Below are 21,405 nucleotides of genomic sequence, written 5' to 3' on the forward strand. Positions count from 1 at the left end.
AGTAGCGATGGATACTCGAACGACTTCTAACTCTGGGTTTAACCGTACTGGAGAAGTCGGGGGAGTTGATGAGGGTGATTTACTCTCAGAATGGTATTTAGATTTTGACTTAGTTGCCATTCATAGTTCGTGCCCTCCTTCTAGTGCCAAATATGTTGAGGGCCCTAAAATCGGGTCAACAACAAGGGTGATACCCACCCGGTCCGTAACCTGGTTGGAGGCTCCTTGCCCGTTTGGTGTAGCGGGTCCGACTGGGGATAATGGGACCAGCTTCCCAATCTAAAGGATGTGTGTGTGTGTAGATTTTGATGATGCTAATCTAGAGGTAATTTTAAGCTAATTTAATTCTAAGTTCTAAACTGACTCTATACTACTGTAATCTAACAAAAACAGCACATCTAATCTATACTAACCCAGGGTAGAATTCTTTCATCATGCGATCTAAAAATATTTCATACAATAACTCGTAATAAAGATCATTCAGCTATCATAAGAATATAAATCAATTAAGATAAACCATTCTGCATAAGAAGTTAGGCAAAACAATTGTGAACATCATATCGCATAATAAGTTATTCATATGTCAAGCACAAACAAATGACTCCACCGTACAAAAGTGTCAATTGGTAACCCACACATTCGTACATTAACATATAAACAACTTAGCTGTATATCACTCTAAGAATATAAGCAGAAATTAATCAAGAGATAAAAGTACCATTTATGACTAATTTCACTCACAAACTTCAAGCAATAATGATTTATCTCTACTTACTTCTAACATCTACTAAGAGTACAGAAGTGCAACATCAGTAGCAGACATTAAAATGCAAACATAAATAAATCTCGATCCATCCATTCATCAAAAACCCCCTCCGAGGGTGCAAAAGTGCATGTTCTGAGGACAAGCTTTTTGACAAATTTCCGGACCCTTCTCCAAATGCCATGAGAAGGGTTAAAAACTAATAACTAACTAATCTTAATTACACAAATTTAGGAAACGGCTTCAAATGACCGCCCTTTTACTAAAACAAATTTATTTCTAAAAATTGAATCTAATTTCTAACCGTTTATGTATCTGCTCCTTAGTGTTGTAAGCAATGCAAGGTTCGCCTGGAAAGAGTCGGCTGGTTGTCTTTTTCTTTCGCTCGAGTGATAAAAGTAGAAATAACAAAAGCTGGCACCTCTTTCTGACAAACTAGAAGATATTTTTGAAAATCTTCCTCTGGCTGGGTAAATTGCTGTGTGTATACTTAGTATAACCCAGATTTCTTTCAAACTGATTGTGTTGTTGCTATTTTGGTTTCTGGCCGTGCGAATGACTCAATGAGTTAGGGATTTCATTGCCTGAACAATCTTCTGTATTGAAAATTGCTTCCGTTCTTTGTTCCAGGCTTTTCTGGAGCATCCACCCTCTTTAGCGTTTTTCTTTTTGCTTTACCCAGTCTGAGCTTCAGGATCTTTTGCAAACATGCTGCTTTTGTGCGCCTTTGACTCTGAGTCTTGGATAGTATATTTTCATCAGTGTCTGTTGAGCGATACTCTGGAATCCGCGGCCCTGCTGCATGTTGCATCCATTTGTGAAGGCATCTCCTCTCTGTTCTTCTAGTATTGGCGCTTTCCCCTTTTCCTTAGATGTTTCCTGCATATAGATTTATATTAGTTGCTGCCTTATAATTTACGCAAAGGAAAAGAGAAATGACGAAAAGATTGACATGAAAGCTTTAAGTTCTAATGAATGCATAATCATGACACTCATAATGACTTGACTCTTCAAAAAATGCAACACGATCATCTTTGGATACTTAGGCGTGCAATCATTAATTTCCCTTAAGGTGCGCGCTCAATTTTGGGTTTACAGATCATGCCGAAGAAACTTTGCGATGAGTAGTTTCTGCGATTCACATTAATAGTCTCATTCATCGCAGATCGCAGATCGCAAGATCACAGTTTGTAAGATCGTAAATCGCAAGATTGCATTTTTCATTTGATCACTGTGCGTTGTTTATGCGACGTTGCGATATGCGACGTCGCATATCGGCCGTCGGCGATTCCTTAGGTTTCATTTTAAGGGCACTTTCAAAATATGTGATGCGATGAATTTCGCATCACTTCTTTGCAGTTTATTTATGTGCATAGGAAAACGCTTCACTCTCTCTTTGCAATGCGATATAACTTTTAGGGAGTTAAATACAAAAATTTTGATAAAAAATGTTTTTGGGATTTTTTGTTAAGGGTCCCCCTTTGGTTGATGTTATTGCTAATACCAAACAAAGAGGGGGGTTGTTGGTGACCACAACAGGTTGCCAATATGTTAGCGCTTGAAATTTCACCTCAGGCTGAAAAAGGTAAACTCCAAGGCAACATCAAACCACTTAGCCTCGTAGCTAGCCCTACGGGGCAAGAGAGGGCTCTCTCTGGTCTGTCTCGGTAAAGATCTTCAACGGGCGAGATAACCAATAAGGAAACACTGATTTTAGGCTAGTAAACTGATAAAAAGGTTTGAATTGGGAAGTTTTAGGATTTTGGTGGAAAATCGGGGAAAGGCAATTTTGGGTGCGGGGATTGGACACAGTTTTTGCAGGGGTTCTTTGGGGCAAGGTAGGAGACTGTATTGATGCCTTTGAATTAAGTGAATGGATAGGAATGACCGATGAGGGGCTAAAGAGAGCAAGAAACCTTCAAGAGTTCTCTTTAGACAGATGAAAACATAAATATTAAGCAAACTTAAAAGCAGAGCATGGCAATCATGAATTCTACTTTAACACTTCATTTTCCTAATTTGCAGAAGGAAAATTAAGGAGATGATTCACATAACAAACTTACAAGTACAAAGAGAAACACACCATCAATACATGTAACCACAAGAATCCCAAAAAGGACTACAAAACCTGGTCTTTCTTCCTTTGCCAAAATTGCAGAGATACAGTGAGTAATACAATAGAGATTTCTCCCTCAAGAGTCCAACCATGAAAATGACCAAGAAAGTACATAATATAGGCAATCTAAAATCTTTCCTTGCCTCTAGGGGTCGAGCTCACTATCCTAGGAGCTGTTTCAACCAATTCTAAACTGAGCACTGAAAACTAGGCAGTCAAAACAACTTGCCTCTATAAGCTAGGAAACCAATTCATTCATTAAATTTTTGCCTATCTCATGAATGAATCTTCTAGAAGAGATAAATAAGTGTCAAAATATCATAAAATTACATCATTTACAACAAGGAGGATCAGAATCTACTCCAAAAAGTCAAATCCAGTCAAAACTGCGTTTCGCTGAGTTGTAGGTGAATTTCTGTGAAAACTGCCCAACACGTCGCGCCCTGATCCTGAACGCGTCGCGTGCCTTTGGAGCTACTTTTGAAGCACTTCTAGGTGTCCAAATGAGGAAAAAGTGGGCTTGTTGGAAAGGTCTGGATGTCTCCCAAGACTGCTTCTTGTGTGTCAAAAAGGTGGCAGAAAGTCATTTTTTGCTTGTTTTTTGACCTTCTGGAGGCTCAAAATTTGATGAAATCTCTTGGTAATTGCTGAGCAGGTGTATCTTTGCATGAAAAATCCAAAAATGTTGAGTTTTCTCGAAATGGAGTTGCCCATCGAAAGGGTCGCGCGCGGCGCACGACGTGTTGGTGGAGAAAACCTGTTTTTTGCCCAAAAATTCACAAGTGACCCAAAAATGCTCAAATTTTTTTGAAATTTGTGCTGGAGTTAAGTCATTTAGCGTCATGCTCCTTCAAGGAAGCCTCATCCAAGATGTGGAGGGGATCGAGCCTTTTCCTTCGTTTTAGTGCTTTGGCCAACCGTCTTTGGAGCACCTTCATTCTTGCTTTGCATACGTGCACTCGGGCCCAATAGTGGTTCTTCATGTTCCGGAGCAGGTCCTTATCTTTGTTGGCCTTGGCCAGCAACCTCTCCAAATGAGCATTGACCTGGAGAAGCATAGCCTCTCACTCAACAGGTACCAAATCACCGGGTCTCTTACGAGCCAAGTTGCGGTCTTCATGGATCCTCCGCAACTCATCAAGAGTGTGCTCATCTTCAAGTTGCTTGTTGCGCTGCTCTAAGTAGGTGATTGTCCAATTTTCCATTTCCAATCTTTGCTGCAACGAGTCATTTTCAGCCCTTAGGTGCTGGATGATCTCCTTTGGCTCTAGGCTAGGAGAACTGATATCAAGGTCAAGAACATCTATGCCTGGATCACCTGATGGCCCCTCATCAATATTGGGCTTCTTGCCTCTCTCCTGTACCTATGCTACTATCGAAGTGAGGCCCCTTCCACCTGGTGTGGAGATAACACTCACGGTGCTGATGAAGAAGGCGAGACCCCTTCCACCTAGTGTGGAGAAAATAGTTGCCTAGCTGATGCAAATAAGGCCCTATGGCCTTTCTGATATGTGACCCATGGAGGGGAGCTGACATGTCTGGTCTCAGGAATATCATGCTGCTGTGAAGGCCCTCCCTCCTCATGAACAACCTCAGGGGGTGATGATGCTGGTGTTGTGAAAAAATCTCGAGAGATAAAATCCTCCCATGGCATACCCTGCTGAGTCAACTGATGTATGACCACAAGCTGGATCAAACCATAATGATAGATGCTCTTGTGTTGCTGTGCTAGGCTCTTTCTCTGCATCAAGGGCACCATCTTCTCAATATTCCGGCACATGAAAAATGGTATGTTCATCATCCGTACCCATGTGAAATGCATAAACAAGCGAATATGGTACGAATACAAACATGAAAATCTGCCCTCACAAAAGAAATAGCGCATGATGAGCCTCATCAAGGGAGCATACTCATCCCTCAAAAATCTAAAAGGAAATACACCAGTCATGTACCTCATGTAGGCAGGTTTAATGTAGGGCTCATACTGAAATCTGTCCAAGAGTTTGCGCTTGTTCCACTCTTCTTCCACATTGGGTATCCCTGTTGCTTGAGCAATAATTTCAGATGACAATATAAAATCCACCCCTGCAAGATTTACATGCCCATCATGCAGATGCAAAACAAACAAGTGGACCAATTCCCTATGGTGCTGAATTTGAGAAATCCTCTCGCAGAATTCATAACATGAGAGGTGGCGGAAACATGTGACTGCAAGTGGACAAGCCTGCAAATAGGTCAAAGAGGTGGGCTCCTCTCTCACATGGTGACCACTCTTACCACCCCTGTGAGGCCTCCTTTGTACCTCAACCTCTGGTGTTGACTCACGGTCATCACTTTGCTCATAGTCAGTTTCGGTTTCTGACATGGTTTCAAGAGCAAAGTGGCTGAAATGTACTGCTGCTTCTGCTAAAAAATTTGTTGTTTTAATTGTTGAAATGTTGTTTCAAGGGGACAAATAACACAAGGGAGATGTTAGGGAGGGGAGAATTTTAAGGGAAATTAGGGAAAATATATGAAATAGGGAATTAAGGGAAGGAATCATGACATATACACCATCACACAATTATAATTCGCAAGGGTTTTATGGGAGATAGGGTTTAGGGTTATATTATTGAGTTTTAGGAATAGGGGTAGGGTTTTAGGGCTTTTGGTATTTTTGGTAGGGGGATTAGGTAGAAATGATATGGGAGGTGGTAAAGGGATGTGGGGAAAAAGTGGGGGTGAAAAGGATGACCTTGAAAACAGCAAAACAAACCCTAGCTTTACTAGCACTTTGCCATTCTTAAGCAAATACACATGGACTCCTCATTTGAAAATAATGGCTTTTAAATACATTCTCATGCTCTTTCAAGCTTTATCAAACAATACATTTTGATGATTGGAGGCCTACCTGCAACCTTGAAGAAATTTGGGGTCGTTTTGCAGTTTACAGGCAATTTTTTGTGGATGAATTCCCAACACGTACCGCACAGGTCTGGACGGGTCGCGTGCGGGCTCTGTCTGCAATTTCACCCAATTTCTCTTCAAATTGCTGTTAAACACACATGGACAGCGAACAATAGAAAGATAAATCATGTGAGTTCATTTTTTTATTAACAGGAGGTGTACATTTATAGTACAACATATGACTCTTGGGTTTCAGATCCCAAGGTCTCTTGGACTCCTTTTGTCCATTCGACTTCCACACTAACCCTTTAGGATTAGGTGTCCAACATTCCCCCCCTTAATCCGAAGGGTTATGTATGAGTCCAAGAAGAGAGCTGTAATACAAAATGTGCAAAAAATGCATGGCAGCACTAGGCTGAATGTGCTCTATGAAATGTTGGTAAAAAAGAGTGGTGGTTTAAGGATGACCACCAACACTGGAACGCTTAGTGCAGTTCCCGGAACTCTTCCAAAACTGGCAAGAAACTGAAGTTTTCTGCTAGAGGAAGTGTTCTCAACCTGTGATGGTTTAAGGATGACCAACAACTCTGGAATGCTTAATGCAATTCCTGGAACTCTTCCAAAGCTGGCAAGAAGCTGGTGTCTTCTTCTAGAGGAAGTGTTCTCAATCTGTGATGGTTTAAGGATGACCAACAACTCTGAAGGCATGTTCAGGCATCTTGTCTCTGGCTACAACTCTGAAACTGGTGTGGCAGGTTGTGGCTTAGGCTCGCTTGATGTGGCTTTGAAGCTTGTAGATGACCATCATTTCCCCCCTGTCAGATACAAGGTGAGAAGATGGAGAAAACTCAACTGCAAGACTGTTCAATACTCTGGAACAAGTTCTAACATGTGTTTGGAATATCTTCTTGGCTGTTGATGCCCATTGCCAAGAAGCGATCCATCCAAGATGAATCTTTGTTCTTGCAGGACGTTTGTTTCTGAAGCATCTGTGTGAAGAATGGCTGGTTTTATGACAGTGCTTACATGGATGAAGATCAAAACATTGATCTTTCAGATGGCCAACTCGATCACAGTGTTGGCATTTCACGATCTGTTGTTTTTGTTGTTGTTGTTGCTGTGGAAGAGGGGCAGAATCTGGAACAGCTGGAGCTGAACCGTCATGAGTGGCAGTTGAACTGTCATGAATGAATCCAGCACTCTGAAACTGAATGGGCTTGGCATAGTCTGGAATATGAAAGGACAAGTCCTTGTCATATCCAAGACCAGTTTTGTGCTTGTTGTGGACAAGCTGTTCCCAAGGTCTGATGATGGGCTTGGGAAGTGCAGACTGAACTTCTCCATCTGCATGTACAACTGCTGCTGGATATGAATGAACTGTACCATTATTAACATGTTGCTCATGGGTGGTTGTCTCAATGCTCTGAACAAAAACAGGTTCAGAATGGTGTCTATTTTGATGTAGCTCTTCTTGCTGTAGCTGTGATTCAAGCTGCAAAAAATCGATCTTTTCTTGTACATTTAGCAAACAACTATGAATATCGGTGAGAAAATCCTTGCTGATTTTGACTGTATTATTCATACTAGAGAGTATTAGATTGTCCACTAACTCTAATATTGCACCGATTGGAGCCATTTCTAACCTCAAAAGATAGTAAAACAATGAGGAAAATATGGACACCAAATAAACTTATGGCAACAATCTTCAAATCGATCAGCTTGCAATAGATTCAACATACAAAGAATGGTGATATCTAGAAAACAGACTCCTCATTCAAAAAAATGAATTTTCTTCAATTCACCTGAGAGTTTAACTTCCAACAAAGCATGCTCCACTCTTCAGCAGGATACAACAGGGCACTTTCTGTCACTATAAAGATTTTTTGACATCCCAACTCTCAACTTCACACCAATTATGTTCATTAAATCCCTTCGGCAATACAAATCAAACTAGGGCAAATAGCCATACAATGCACAATAACTACTCAGAATGGCATTCGAGGATCATCAGGACCCATGTGAAACCAATGGGAGATATTACGCACAGGTGAGTCAATATTCAGCTCCCACAGACAGTGACTATGTCCACGAGCAGTCTGAAATTATTGACATTTATTTTTCAGCAATATTAATACATCCTTTTCTAGCCACAAGAATACTGTAAATCTGTACCCACCAGGGATATGCCCAACAAAAGGAAAACGTGGTCTTTTTCCTCAACCAATGCTACGCTCCAGAATTCAAAACATATTCTCTATAATAAATATTTGAGCACATGATCGTGGCCAAGCTATATAATTTCTTGGATGATTGGAGAAGAGAGAAAACTACTCTTGCAAATCGTTCTTCACATTGTCTTGCTGCCACTCGATTCTATAGCTTCCAGACTCTCCCTTCTGACGCAGTCAATGTGAGCGGAAACTTTGCTTCTTTGTAAGACAGTCACTTACGTTAGTGCCCCAATGCACATGCTGCAAGTCGTGTTGCCTCACATTTTACCATGCACACAGTAGACAATGGGCATCCACTGATACTGCTACACAAACACTACAACACGTGCTCCAACAAGAGGTGGAGACAGTCAACTAACAACACAAAGCGCTTATCCTCATTTAGTAAAGGGAATACGACTTACACAGGCCCAAAACGACCTTCGACAACCCACAGGGAATAACAGATCAACAAATATGCCACCCTTTGGTCAATACACATGCCAACAACGTGAAATAATAGTTACGGTCCATAGAAAACTCGACCCCCAATGAAGAAAATGATTACGTCCATGGAATAGAGGGAAAATCCGTCCCCTTCTTGACTGTAAACTAGTCCCCAACAACCACAATAAAGCTCAGGCTTCTCTAACACAACTGAGCACATGAACAATACGACCATGCTATGATCCCCTTCCAAGCACCATTGGATGAAAACGATCCCATACACCTTGCACAGACCGATTTCATACTGATTTTTGTTGACGATGCCTTCGTAATTCGCCCATCTCCAACTCATATGAATTTGGCCTGATTCTAACTACAACTGCTACCGATTAATGAGATGTGGCAAACCGTCGAAAAAAAGAGATTGACTTTAGACATAGAAATTTAGCCTAAGAGTTGCCTTCCTTCTTCTCAGACGCCCGTAACAGAGGATGAAACCCTTCTACATCATCACGCCATGTTCATGAATTGCTTGTGATTACAGTGGGAAAAGATCCGTCTGGTCACGACGCACGCAAATTACAACTCCGCTCTCTATAGTGAATGCGACCACTATAATATATTTTGAATTCTGCTACGTCCAATACGGTTTCCAATGAGTTGATTCTCCTTAGCGAAAAACGACCTTCTACAGGTGAATTTGGATTTCTCTCATAGCAGATCCATGTAGCTGCAATTTATTGCACCATACATAGTCTACAAAAAGCCAAAAAGCCTTCCCGGCTTTTGCTGTAACATACAGACGGGCGGAACAGTAGAATGGAGGCATTGCGCACAGAGCATGGCAACAGCTACGAGTGCCATTCTGTCAACAGTGGTGCCCGTCCTCAACCGTTTCTACATTATATGGATTTTATGTCAGGACAGAGAGCAGAGAGCGTATGCAGCGCTGGTGCGCCAGGGAGCAGAGGAGCAGAGGTGTGTCAGGCAGCGTATTCAGGCCAGAGGCAGCGTATTAAATGCAGGTGGAGCAGCGCTTTTAAATGGAGCGTTTCGAATCAGGTCAGCAGCGTGAGAGAGGGCAGCGTTTAATACCATTCACTGTCACCATGTCAGGCACCAGTAACAACGCCTCTATGCATTCATCAACGCTCAGGTAAAAAACGCATGACAGAGGCAGCGCTCAGGTATGAGCAGCTCAGACACAGAATTATGGGCAGAGGTGCAAGACTGACATGCACATAACAGGCCACAGAAAAACAAGTGGCTCCGATACCATGTTAAACACACATGGACAGCGAACAATAGAAAGATAAATCATGTGAGTTCATTTTTTTATTAACAGGAGATGTACATTTATAGTACAACATATGACTCTTGGGTTTCAGATCCCAAGGTCTCTTGGACTCCTTTTGTCCATTCGACTTCCACACTAACCCTTTAGGATTAGGTGTCCAACAATCGCTTTTCACTATTGCTTTGAGGCAAATGATGATCAAATGGAGGGAGGGAAGGGCTTTATAGGCTTGATTTAAATTAATTTCCCCTCAAACCCTCTTTCTAATGTTTATAACTTGACACTTTTCAAAATTTAAATGCTGCTGACTTTATGGTTTCCTTTTGTCCTGAAATTGGTTGAACTGATGCTTTTTCTTGAAATTTTTTTGTAGGGATAGCTTCTGAGGAATCTTGGCAAAGGGGACCAGGGCTGCATGCTGACTTTCGAAGAATTTTGAATTTTTACAGCTTTTTACAAAAATGAGAAAATGACTTTGTCTTTAAAAACAGGGTTTTTAAATCCAAGGTAAAAATTAGCTGTACAAGATGAAATCTTTTGAAGAAATACTTTGATAGTCATCCATCTGGCCTGCTGGGCATTTATTGACTTTTAAAGACATGACCTCAAAGACAAATTGGACATAAACCCTAGACCTAGGACTTTTGACCTCAAGACAAGATAAGAAACCTTGAAAGAGTTTATTGACTGAAACAACTTAATCCAGCAGTGCCAAGAGGGGAATAAAGACACCAGCTCCTCCATCAAGGTTATGGCATGCCTAATGGAATGCAATGAGATGACACTGATGAGACACCTACTTATGCAAATGCAAAGAGCTTTGATCACTGATGGAGGGCTACTAGACCGACTCTAACACAACCCAGGGATGATTTTTTATTTCAAGAGTGTGCTCAATCTAAGGCGGTCACTTGCTCAAGAGTAATGTTTTGCGGTATAGTGCTTAAAATGAAAAAGTAAATGAATGCTGGAAACGAAAGTCTAATCAGAACAACAAGAAATTGAAATGTTCTGTAACTAAATAATTTACTCAAACAATCATCAGTCGAGGACTCAGTAATGATAACTCTCTCCCCTATAAACTGATGCAAATGAAAATCAATCATTGGCAAGATCTCTAATTTGAGAACTTAGATAGTGGTAGTCAGTGTCCTTTCCAGTTGTTGATCTTTCAATTCATACTAAAGCAAATAACTGGAAATGGCAATTCAATTGGAAATGCTCACTAAGACACACTTGCTGCAATATCAGTTAAAAAGTGAAATCAAATCCTTGCATGAGAGAGATAATAGCAAAGCCTATTTGAATAGCAACACTAAATTAATGGAAATGAATAACAAAGCTAAATTAATTGAAATGAACAAAAATCTGAAATATAATGGAACAGTAAAGCTAATTAAGTGGAAACACACAGATACTGCAAATTAAACTAAATTTATCCTAGTGTTACCGGTAAATCTAGTGTCCACTCGGATCTGCTAGTCCCACTAAGACTGGTAGCTATCTTAGAAACAAACAAACTAAAACCACTTTCATTTTCCTTTATGAGAAGTAGATAAGAGTGGAATGAAGGACACCAACCTCAGTCTTGCGCTTGGTTCCTTGCTCAGTTCCTCTCCCTTCTGACAGATCCTTGCCGCTTCTCCTTCGTCTACCCAGCTTCAAAGAGCACCTGTGGAATCAAAGCAACATAATACTATCGAAGAATAGAGATATACCATCATAAACAATATAGGACCAGATATATATTGACCACACAAATGCATATATCATCAAACATACAAGAATGTGGAGGAAAACTTGAATAGCTTTATTAATAATCAAGAATAGAAAAGAGGATTACAACCAAATGTTCTGACCCAGTGTCATCCTCCAGCATGAAAGCCCTTTTTTCACCTCATGAAAAGCTTAGATCACCCAACACTATGATATTATGACAAGAAACCAACAACACTTCCTTACAAGATACAAAATTCCAGCCTCTGGATCTCTGGGAGAGGGATCCATATATAGATGATTGCAGGGGGGTGAGTCAGCTTATGGGATTCTGATTAGTGTCCTCTCTCTGATAGTTCTTGATTCCACTTGGAGATTGATGATCTCTTACTCATCCCTGGGCGAATTCAGAGAGGCAAGTGTCACAGGAGAAGTTTCTAGAAGCTTCCATGATCATCCACCTCGCAAAATTTCTCTGCCATTTGTCGACTCTCGCCCATCGCACCCCATAGAAGGGATTTTTAGTATGCATCGCACCTACCGTGTGCATTTAGGTGGGATGCATTGCACTTTGACCATGGAGCAGGTGAGATGGTCCAGTTTTGACCAGTTCTGAGTAATTTTTCATGGAGAAATTTTGGGAGATGATGTAATCAGCTGACCTTGTTCTTTTAGGGTATTAAACAACACTTTTAGGGACTTAGGAGCCCTTGGTTTATGGACATGTTTTATTGGGGTTTTAGTGCCCAAAAATGTCTATAATAGTTTCCCCCGAAAGCATGAGGTCGTTAATCTTTTGATGTTGGGTGAAATGCTTTATCATGAGGATCTGAAGTTTTTTCGAGCTGGGAGGTGACCTGTAATAAGATACAGTACAATACATTATCTTCATAATATTTTTCATGATCTAGCTGAGGCGGGCATTCCCATGCTGAGCTTTATAAATTTATTTCCATGTACATAAGACAGACAACCGTCTGTGCAGGAGATTGATGATTCTGATAGAATCATCATCCTTTGATTCGGATGATCATCTGTGTAGCAACAATGTACATTTGATGTCTTTATTTTCCTGAATATATCACGGCCCGGATGGATGAAACTAGATCCAGGGTCTTCAAACTCGTTCAATCTTCACTCGAAGTACAAGTCAATCCATGTGAAAGATGTTCTGGAGTCGAACATGGAAAGACATCACCTGATTACCAGCCAATGATGTAAGCTATTAACAGGCGCGAGAGGAATCACCGATAATGATGATGACCCTCAAGGTACTATAGTACAATTCATGTGGTGTGAATAAGGGACTTAGCATCGAACACCACACAAAATATTTCAGTCAAAGGCCATTGATGTAAACCTATCGCCGGAAGTGAGAAACTTGCCATTGAGGCATGCAAGCTTCAAAGTACTGAAAGGGTTGTCCCTAAGTCGACTTCTTGGATAATGAGTTGATGTCGACAAGAAGTGACCCCTCGTAGGAGGGCCTTAATGAATCACACATCTACGACACAGAATGGAGTAAATGATTTTGGAGGTGAAAATGATTTGATGATACAGTGTTCAGGGTGGCGGTCATGAAAGAATGGAACGTGAATGTATTGTAGCGGATGAGACACAGGTGAATTCTCTGAGCGACTTCTCTTGAACATACCGGCGACACTGACATGATGGATTGGTAGCGTTAACCCCAAATGTGGATGGTGTGATGGACCAATGGTGATATGACCAGTGAACGGAACAACCCAACCCGACTCGGATGCGGAGTGAAAGTGTCATGTTCAAGAGGGACTTGTTACCAATAAAGTTTCTTCAAGTTTTCTTCCCAATTTTCCCCAGTCATTACTGACTAGTACCTATTTATTTTTTTCAAGCTTGAGGAGGATAACATATGCTTGTTCTATAATTTTCCCTTCGGGAAAACCCATCACTATATTTTAATGAGCCTAGCGACAGTGAAACTCGTTCTTTTCTGTATGGAAAAGTTTGTTGTTATTCGATTTTAACGAGTTTAACGACAAAGATAACTCGATCCTTTTCAATTTTAGAGAGTCTAAAAAGGGACGTAAAGGAAACTCCAATGGTCCTTTTTCATCATATAATCCCTTAAGTCTGAAAAAGTATAAAATAATACAAAAGGGATGAATTTTTGGTAATTTTAACAAGCCGAACAAGACAAGCGCTCAATATTTTTGTGTAATAATCCCTCAGGTCCAAAAAGATTAAAATCTAGAGGAGGGATATCACTTCCGGTCACTTTAACGAGCTAGAGAGGCCAATCACTCGGTAATCTTTTCATATTTTATGAGTCAGTTGAAAAGAGCTTAAAGGAGACTCATTTTTGTGGAACGAGTGATAATTTTAGGTAGCAACTAATTCCAGGTAAGGCTTGGAATTTTCCAACAACGGCAGTGTCACAAGGATGGCTAAAAGGATCACTCTTCACAGTTGTTTCTCAAAAGGGGTAAACAATCAAATGGAGGTGAATGATCGGCTAAAACAGAGTGGAGGTGATGATGAGAACACGACCAAGGCTCAAACGCTAATGATAATGCATTCACAATGGTTATTTACTGGAAAATTCATTCATTTTTTAATGAGCTTAAACTCTGGTAGAACGTTTGCTCATTGCTTATGTTTAATTTTTAACGACCTTGAACTCCATGTAAAAATGGCTCGTGATAATGGTCATTGATTTAATTTCACCGTTAATCACTTTGTTCCTTCAAAGGTTGTACCGCCTGTTCAATTGCTTCATCAAACCGATTATAAATGAACAATATATGTTTCAAAATGAGTTAAAACACTAATATTTTACTTGAATTAAGTGAAAAGTAATTTAAAAGTGGTTTTTTACCCCTCATTTTACCATTTCATTTGAACTTTGGTTTGTTTGAGCTCTGGAGGTGCTTTTCCCCCTTGATTGTCACCAGCTGATTTCGAGAGATTCTATGAACAATTCTCGGCGCCTTATAGACCAGGTAGGAGCTAAACCTGAGCTCTTCAGTTGCATTCCTTCCTTTTTGAATTATGTGCATGTTTCCCTATTTTTCTGAGCCTCTAGGGTTTGAAAAATTCACCCTGGCTCCATCGCACCTTTTCTATATCGAAAGGTGCGATGCATCCTGGCTTGGCCATTGGCCAGTAGGGATGCATCCCACCCAGTACACTACTGGGGGTGTGATGGGCATGAGAAGGGAAGTTTTTGCACCGTTTTCTCATGGAATTTTTTCCTGGATTTTTCCAAATCAGGATCCTGACTCTTCCCTTGCTTGATTTGCAGAGATTTATCGGAGAAAAATGGTTGTTACATGGTGAGAACGCGAGCATGAAGAAGAGGACATGCTTGCTCTACATGATCCGGTCACTGTAACTGCACTGCGGAACTGTGGCCTATTCAAGTTTTTCCACATCTCTAGCATGAGGCAACAAATCAACTTGTTGCAATATCTTCTTGACGCATGGGATCCTACCAACCAGGTGTTTCAGATCAAAGGAAAATATATCCCCTTGATTGTCGTGGACATCTATTTTTTGACCGGTTTATCAAGGCGTGGTGCCCCTCTTTCATTATCAGGTTCCGCCCATGGGGGCGAATCCGTGAGAGATTATGTTCACTGGTATTGTAGAGAGGGATCTCAGCCGGGTAGGGATGGCAAGATCAGCATCCGAGATGTCAATGACCGGTCGTTGAGAACCATTCTGTTCACTTTCACTAGACTGTTTGGTAGTGCGGCTCCTCATGTAGCTAACAAGTCCTATATTTAGTACGCCTTGGAATGCCTTGAACCAAAGGTGTTCAACTGGTGTGATGTAGTACTCCCTATGATGAAAGAACAACTGACCAAGGCAAAGAATGGAAAATTGAAGAACTTCGGTTATGGTTCTATTTTGACCGCTTTTGCCTTGGAAAAGATCCCATTGATGCAGCTGCAGTACATCTCACTTGGCTTACCTCCACCGACTGAGCCACGGATGCAGAGATGGGTCGACCTTATGGCCAGACATGTTGGTCATTCCCAGGTTTACCTTCTTTGAGTGGTTCAACCATTAGGAGATGGATTTTTCCGAGTATCCATATGCTAGTATGGATTTCCGAGGTGACCCGGATTTGGTGCTGTCGGCTGGTGAGCAGTGGGGTGTTATCGGTAAATTCTCTGACCATATCTCTGTTCATTGTTTCTTTTTATAGTGTTCTTGTGCTTTCTTCTATCAGGACTAATCAAAACTCATGTGCTCATGCAGATGTTGGACCAGTTCGGCCAGTAGTACGTCTAAGAGTACCAGTTGCCGCTCCAGTAGGAGAGGCTGTGGGAAGGGTTATCCTTCGCAACCTTGATGTGGTCGAGACTCTTTCAGCATTGTAGGATCAGGTCAAGGGCCTCACTCTTGGTATTCCAGACGTGAGGACCGACGTTGCAGCGACATACTAATGGTGTGCCGAGTCGATGGACTAGGATTTTGCACATGATTGCACAGGCGATGACCTGTTATCACCAGCATCATTAGACTAGGGTTCCCCCTAGCGTTTTGAGTTTTGGGTCATTTGACCGATTTTTTCCTGGTTATAGAACATTTTGTATCAACCATATATATCTATATATATATCTATATATATATATATATATATATATATATATATATATATATATATATATATATATATATATATTTAATTTTCGGAGCTTTATTTTGGTTGAGTTACGTGATCTTGGTGCAAATATTTGATGAAATGCTTCTTTTATAAATGTTGCAAATGTCTATCTAACACATAATTTTCCATTGAATCCGTTAATGTGTTTAAGTTTCTGGAAAATGCTGATATTGAATAGAATCAAACTGCCTTTCCAAAATCTTGACCGTTAGGAACATGCGATAGATAGCTGGATTTCGTACGGAGTAGATACCAGTGAGTTGTAGGATGACGAGTTGTGAGTCTAGCCTGACGACTAGTCGGCGTATGCCACACATAATGGCATCAGAGAGGAGTTCTATCAATGCGTTGTATTCAGCAATATTGTTTGTTGACCGACCAATACATACCCCCCTGAAACTCACTAACTCACCGCTTGTATCAAAGATGACCCAGGCCGCAGAAGATAGGTTCTACGAACTACGACTCAGCGGCATATCTAACAAATGATTCCAATAGGTCCGACATCTGTAATAAATGTAAAAGCAGATCACTTAACCAAAACAATTACCCTTAGCTAAAACAAAAATGTAACAAAAGCATAGGGGTTACTATCTTGAGTCAAGCATAGTAACAGTTAAGGTACAACCCGTTGCTAGGTTGCGCCAGTGGAATCCCATCATAATCTACTAACTCGTAGGCTCCTTTTGCTAATACACATTTAACAATATAAGGGCCCATCCATAAGGATTTGAACTTACCTGCTCCCAATTTTTTGGATTCCTGGTCGTAAAGTAAGATTTGGTCACCTTCTAAGAAGACATGGGGTTTGACATTCTTGTTGAACTGTGCCTTGACTTGTTTCTTATGGGCTTCGTTAGCCAAAGCGGCATCATGACAGGTTTCATCTAATTGGATTAGTTCCAAGAAATGAGCATCTTCTTCAAAAGTTTTGGGGAGGAGGTCGACTGCGAGTTTGAGGGACGAGATTTCACACTGAACTGGTAAGATTGCTTCCAGGCCATACACCAATTGAAAAGGTGTAAACCCAGTTTCATTTCTCACTGATGTCTGGTATGCCCACAAGGCTGAGTATAGGATTAGGTGCCAACTCCTTTTGTGGACTCCAATCATCCTTTGCAGCATCCGCTTCAGGACCTTGTTGATTGCCTCAACTTGTCTGTTAGCCTGCAGATAATACGGAGTAGAGCTGTCGTGGGACAGCCCTAACTTGGCAACCAACTCAACCATCATGTGATTGTGAAAATGCGATCCATGATCTATGACTATGGCCTGTGGAATGCTGAATCTGGAGACTACATGATTGAAAAAGAAGAGGGTAGCCGTTTCGCCGCTGTTGTTTAATGTAGGCATCGCCTCAGCCCATTTGGTAGAATAGTCTACTGCGACTATGATATACCCATGCCCCCCGGACGAGTTGGGGTTACATGTCATGAAATCTATCCCCCATTTGAAGAATGTCCCAACAGCAACTACTAGTTGCAGGGGTGCGGGTGGTATTCTATTTTTTCGATCAAAGATTTCACATGCATGGCAACTTCTGACTGCGGTTATGCAATCTTTAAACATTGTTGGCCAGAAGTATCCTGCTCATAAAATCTTTTGCACTGTGGTGTAACCAGATTGATGCCCCCCACACACACCTAAATGGAAGTCATTCAGGACTTTTTCGGCCTCCTCGTGGGTGAGGTACCTCCTCAGAACTGTATCGACACCACGATGGTAAAGTGTATCACCGACGATCATGTAGTCTTTTGCTTGGTATCGAATGCGTTGTTGTTCCAAGCAAGAGGTATTAGACCTATATGTTTGGGTTTGGAGATAGATTATTATGTCTCCATACCACGGATTGCTTGAAGATATCAGAAACAAAGATTTGTCCATGATTGTTTCTTCTGATGTCACATCGTTGGATGACGAAGGGAAATTGCATAGTAACTCCACAAAAACTAGTGATTTCTTTGATTTGGATTTTATAAATTCCAGATCAAACTCTTGTAGAATTGTTATCCATTTTGAATATTTACCCCCCAGCAACTGTCGCGACAATATATAAGTCATGGGGTTGCAATCTGACAGAATGGTAGTTTTTCGAAACAGGATATAGTGTCGAAATCTTTGTATCGCTTGAATAGCTACAAGAGCCAGCTTTTCAATGTAGGAATACTTGCTTTATGTATCATTTAAGTTTCTACTTAAATAATATATAGGATGTTCAATTCCATTGTCTTCTTGAACTAAAACCATTGCGATGGTTGTATCCGCTGCAGCTAGATACAGGTTAAAGTCTTTCTGATAATCAAGAGTGTACATTAATGATGCTTTTATTAGGGATTCTTTTAAAGCATCAAGGCAAGCTTGCGCGACCTAGTCCCAGATGAAGGGTACTTCTTTTTTCAATAGACGAGTATAACCTTTAGCAAGTTTGACGTAATTTGGAATGAACCTCCTCAGAAAGTTTGCTTTCCTTTGGAGTTTCTGAATCTGAAGCAAATTTGAAGGTGGAGGCAAATTGATGATTGCCTCAACCTTACATGGGTCGAGATGAATCCCGTTCTTTGAGACCAAAATGCCAAGTAAACAACCAGAACTGACACAGAATACACATTTGTGTGGATTGAATCGTATCTTGTAGTGTCGGCAACGTAGAAATATTGCTCTCAAATGCTGCGGATGATCGGTCCACTTTCGCAAATGAGCCGGAAGATCATCGAGATATGGTTGAACGATGTTTTTGATGTCATGGAAAGCATAATTCATTGCCCTCTGAAATGTTTCCCCTGCGTTCCTTAAACCAAAGGGTAGTTTGCGATATGCAAATGTGCCCCACAGACAAATAAATGCAGTCTTCGACTAGTCCTGTGGGTGGATATTTATTTGATTATACTCGGAAAATCCATCCATAAATGAGAAGATTTCACATCCGGCGTGTTCATCAATTATCTGGTTGATGAAGGGTGTAGGGTAGTTGTCTTTCGGAAAAGCTTGATTTGCATCCCTATAATTGACGCACACTCTAATCATTCCTTGTTTTCTCATTACCGGAACAATATTCGATACCCAATTGGTTAGAGGAACCGGGTAAATATAACCAGCATGGAGAAGTTTTTCAACTTCTGCCTGGATGGCAATGGCTTTCTTGGGGTGCACCTGTTGTAGCCGCTGTCATACCGTTTGAAATCTGGATACATCTTGATTTTGTGTTCAACTATGCTCGAGTCAATGCCTGGCATTTCATCATACGACCAAGCAAAGACATCTCTGAATTCGTGAAAAAGAGCGTCATATATTTCCACTTCTGAAGGAGAACAAGATTTTCCGACATGAATATTCTCTACAACATCTATTTTGGTTGAGATATTTATGGCAATAGTCTCTTCGATATTGGACAAGTTTCACTCGGAATCCACCGTGTTTGCAGTATTCGATAGAAAATCAAAAACTGAGGGATGATGAAGGTCACTAGGAGTATCTTCTTTGTAATCCAGAAGATAGGAATGGTGGTGGTAATCTTACCATGGGGCCCCGTCAATCATCATTGATTGAACAATTCCTTCATCTATATAATGTACTTGCAACGAAGGATCTGAAAGGGTACCATATTCCTTAGACCTATCTATCCAAACACTTGATGAGCATTGATTTGGGTTTGCCTCCCATGCTAGAAACATTGATTGCTACAAGATTTCTATTGGGCTTGGAGGCAATACCTGCAGATGATCCATGTTAATATCGTTTTCGGAGATCTTTTGAATAGAAGATATCATATTTCAGGTTCCCACCATTGCCACTTCTGCTAGATTTATTGGAGGCGGTAGGGCGAAAGTCCCCATCAATATAGGGACTTTTAGTAGGCCTACTCTGATATTTTGAAGTGAGTGAGGGCTTCCGTGGATCATCGGGATGCTTCCCATAACTTGTGAACTACTGGGGAGGAATGTTTGTTGGTCAACGATTGTAATTCCTCCTTGAAAGGGAAATGCAATCTTCCTGAAGTAGGTCAACACAACGGCTGCCATAGCATATATCTAGGGCCTTTCTAGTAGGTTGTTGTAAACGGGGTTTCCGTCAATTACTTCAACATCTATTTCTATTGTTTTGCCCCCCAGTTCAACTTGCAAGTTACTTAAAATCCCATATGGGGTATATGTTCATCCATCAAATGATTTTAATGTTGTCGAAGATCTCGACAAGGGTGGACATCCTAAAGGTTTCCAGCAACTCATCGACATAATACATGTAGATGCCCCCTCATCAATAATTGTTCAATGAATGGTTTTGTTGAGGGCTTTCACTTGAATGAGGAAAGCTAGTTGAGCTGGTAATTGAGGGTCATATCCTTTGTGATTAAAGGACACAAGATTGGAATCCATTGGGTCAATCCCACCTATTGCTGATAATAAAGCCTGCTTTTGGGAGGGACAATTTTGCAGTACCTCAAGTGTCGACATAGCGGATGGCGATTGGGCCAAATATTCCACTATAGTATAATGCTATGCTGCTCTGGCATGATGATTAAATGTCGATTTGTGTACTACTCCCTTTGGTGGCTTTATCGTTAGTTCAGGAATGATGGGTGGCACAACTTCAGTCGAAGTTGTTGTCGAACTAATGGGTTGATCATTGGCCTTGTTGTCCGACAGTTGTGGATTCCCGTAATCTTTATTCCTTGTTGATATCAAAGCATCGTTTGGCTGCCTTGAAACTGAAAACATTAGCACTTGGGACGGGGAAGCATTGTCACTAGTAACCAGACTTGTTCCTGGATTTGGAAATGGATCAGTCAATACTGCCGAGGTTTTTGAATTCTTGAAGAATTTTCTAAGCTCAGCTTTATACGGACATTCTCTTGTCCAATGATCGTCATCACATATTAGGCATGGACTTTTTCGTTTCCTATCTCCAAAAGGGTTTGCAGAAGATTTTTCAAGGGATGACTCCTCCTGTTTTTTCTTCTTGCGTCCTGGTTGCTTGGTTTCTTTGCCTTTGTTAGTGGATACGACATTTACTTCCGAGGCGAGAAGTTATTCATTTTCATTTTGACCTGAAACCGTACAGGCCTTTTTCGACTTAGATTTTACGGTTTTTGTGCTGGTCGTACCTATCACACCGTCCCCAGCATGAGAGTCTTTGTTTGATTTAGGAGAGGGAGGAACGGAAAATTCTAGTCTAGGACCATCAGGGATTTTATCGTAGAGTGTGCCAGACTGAGTATAGATCAAGTCTAGATATTGCGCATGAGCAATTACTTGCTCTTCAGTGATGACTCCTCCCTTTGCCACATCTTCCAAAATAGAAGGTAACAATGACTTAATA

The sequence above is a fragment of the Pinus tabuliformis genome, chromosome 8, assembly GCF_031772625.1.
Source record: "Pinus tabuliformis cultivar Carrire ecotype Pingquan chromosome 8, CPIR1, whole genome shotgun sequence".
NCBI lineage: Eukaryota > Viridiplantae > Streptophyta > Pinopsida > Pinales > Pinaceae > Pinus > Pinus tabuliformis.